The sequence below is a fragment of the Octodon degus genome, unplaced genomic scaffold, assembly GCF_000260255.1.
Source record: "Octodon degus isolate 3935 unplaced genomic scaffold, OctDeg1.0 scaffold00251, whole genome shotgun sequence".
Taxonomy (NCBI): Eukaryota; Metazoa; Chordata; class Mammalia; order Rodentia; family Octodontidae; genus Octodon; species Octodon degus.
This window is the reverse complement of record NW_004524827.1, coordinates 1,016,472-1,019,678: the sequence shown is the minus strand read 5'-3', so window position 1 is coordinate 1,019,678 and position 3,207 is coordinate 1,016,472. Positions and strand designations below refer to the sequence as shown.

The 3,207-nt window shown below is 34.5% G+C and overlaps 1 pseudogene across 1 annotated transcript in view; it reads left to right on the top strand.

The window, feature by feature from the left end:
• Positions 1-2,486, top strand: part of LOC101584254 — an 83,493-nt pseudogene extending 81,007 nt beyond the window's left edge. The window contains exon 7 of the transcript XR_001116939.2: positions 1,881-2,486. The product of XR_001116939.2 is annotated as a serine/threonine-protein kinase PLK4-like (transcript). The remainder of the gene's footprint in view (positions 1-1,880) is intronic.
• Positions 2,487-3,207: the final 721 nt, after the last annotated feature.

Genomic DNA, 3,207 nt, shown 5'->3' with positions numbered 1-3,207 from the left:
AAGAAACAGATCATATTTAAAGGAAAACCCATCAGGATAACAGCAGATTTCTCTTCACAAACCATCAAGGAAAGAAGAGCTTGGAGCAAAGTACTTCAATTCGTGTAAGAAAACAAATTGCAACCCAGACTGATATGCCTTTCAAAACTCTCTTTCAAGTATAATGGAGAAGTGAAATACTTCCATGACAAAGAACAACTTAAGGATTTCATGATGACAAAGCCAAGCCTACACAGACTACTAAAAGATGTTCTAGAGAGGGAGCAAAATGATCACAACTCCATGAATGAGAATGGAAAGAACCCACCAAATAAGGCAAAAAATTAAATTCAGGAGAATAAGAAGTATACAAAAGCAGTCTTTCAGTTATTCTTTTGTATACAGTAGCAAGATATTTCCATCAGCATATTCTACAAATGGACTTCTCCTGCACCCTATGGAGCATGATTGTGTCTGGGTCTACAGGGTGGATATCAAGGAAATAGCAGTGAGTCAATCCCATGAGTGACGCCTGGACACCAGTAAGTATTATGGACATTATCCATGTCCACAGCACACTAGAACTTTGTGCGATATGCTATCCCCAAACTGTTAGAAGTGCTGGTCATTTATTTGTCATTCCAGTATTTATCTTATGTTTTATTCTTAGTAATTCTTTACTATCATGAAAACTTTTTCTTAGTTTAATTGTTTTGAAACATTTGTTTTAATAAATTAATATTTAATTTTCTGAATATTGCTTAATCCTAATTTTTGTTTTAAGATTTATACTGTATGTTTGACTTACAATCTATTATATGAACTTTTTTTTTTCTTGGCGGAACCGGGGATTGAACTCAGGCCCTTGCGCTTGCCAGGGAAGCGCTTATTCCACTGAGTCATCTCCCCAGCCCCAATTTTTTATATGAACTTTTTTTTATAATCTATTTAAAAGACATGGTATGATATTTTCTCCCAGTATTAGAAACTTTAAAAAGTATATTTCCATTTTCCATTGACTTTATATTACTTCTTCCCTATTTTTTATTTACATACACACATGCATATGAAAAAATATGTGTATAACCCAACATAAGATTGATACTGTTTCATAGAAATCTTTAATAACCTTTTAAATGGGTTCATCTAATATATTTTACATAGTCCTGCATAACTATCATTTTGAGGGCTCTTTATTCTTCATCCAGGAGCATACAGCAACTTCTCCTGCCTTCTGAATTATGTTCTTTGTTATTTCCTATATGCTACATCTGAAGGTATTAGAATATTTCGAGTTTGTATAACTGGAAAATATTTTAATTTTAGTTTTCAAAGGTATGCTTGTTAAGTATAGAATTCAAAGGGGACAGATCTTTTTTTCCCCCTTTCTTTCAGTCCTTTAATTAATCTAGTATCTTACACACTTGCTCTTTTATGTTTGTTTGTTTCTAATGTGAAATAAGATGCTTTTTAATTTTGTTCTTCCACAGCTAATTTTTAGGGTACATGTTTTAATGATTTTTTTTCTTTATAATAAGTTTTGGACAATTTCATTTTTGTGTATCTGGGTATGATTTTATTGAAATTTCTTGTGTAAAAGGTTCATTTTTCTTGAAAATGTGGTATTATGAGTTCAACTAAATTCAGAAATTTTAAATCTTTAAATGTTTATTGCCTACTTCTTTCTAGTTTGAGAATTCTAGTTATATGAATATAAGTTCCTTGATTTTGACACGGTGAACTATTATATGACTGATCTGTAAATTCTTTTTCATTTTTATTTTGGACAATTTTTATTGCTGTATTCATTTAAGTTTGTAAATTATTTACAATGTGCAATTTTTAAAAATGCTAACAAATTGAAAAGCATTAAAATTAAAAAATAAATTTAAAAAATGTACATGGACCATGCTTATGATGGTCATTGTATTTGTTTAGCACTGGAATTTATAATTTCAGAAGAGGAAAAGAAAAGTAGAAGTGCGCCCTTTTTTCCCATAATTGTAGGAAGAAAACCTGGCTGTACTCACTCACTTAAGGCTTTACCAGCTTTTCCTGTGGATCTAAATGGCTCTATGAGAGATGGACCACCATTGAATAAATTGGTCTTCAGTAGTGCTGTCTCTCGCACACAGGCACCAGTCCTTATCTTTCTGTAGTTACATCAGAAAGACTTGGTTATATCACTACACCCACAGAAACAAACATCCCTTCTAACATTCCAAAAGTCTGTTTACCTAAATAGGCACAACTTTTGAAATCTCTTTTTGTGAAAAATGTTGGTTGGGCTACACAGTTAACTAGTGGAGCTGTGTGGGCTCAGTTTAATGATGGGTCACAGCTGGTAGTCCAGGCAGGAGTGTCTTCTATCAGTGACACATCACCAAATGGTCAACATAACCAAGTGTGGAGAACAGGAAAAGTTATAAGTATACATCAAAAAGAAATTACAGTGTGTTTGTTGTATCCTTTCAATGTTTTATAATCCAACTCCTACTTTTCATTGATGAAAACTGCTTTCAGATAATCTATGTTTTTGGAGTGTTTTTGTTTTTGTTTTTATTTTTGTTGTTTGTAGAACCTGGAATTGAACTCAGGCCCTTGTGCTTGCCAGGGAAGTGCTTATTCTACTGAGCCATCTCCCGAGCCCCAGATAATCTATGTTTAGTAAATAACCTGGAGACTGCAAAATGAACCTGAATGATTTCATCAGTATGGATCCTGAAGGGCCAGGCAAATAGTTCAGCAGATTAAAGCAGGGGCTGGGGGTTTGATCCCTGGGCCTGCCATGTGGGCCCTGCCCCCAGGGCTCACTGAGATGGCAATTGAGACTGGACGTGGTGGCACACACCTGCAAACCCAGCTGTTGGGAGGCTCTCAACAGGTGGATCACTATGAGTTCAACCCTGTAGTGAGACCCTTAACACCCTGTAGATGCTTCCCTGAAATACAAAAAGTAAATAAATAAAAATAAAAAATAAATAAAATATGGGTCCTGAAGTTGAATGGAGAATTGTCTACTTACTACCTGAATTGGCATACCAGTTTAACAATAAAAGGTACTGAACTGGACATCCAGATGTGGAACTGTGGAGAACTCCAGAACACAAAAGAACCATCCTGTCATTTAGGACAGCAAACATAGTGCAATTGGCTTGAAGTTACTTTTTTCTTTTAATTCACTGGAGTAGAAACATGGATAGGCACAAATACAAATGAACTAAATAA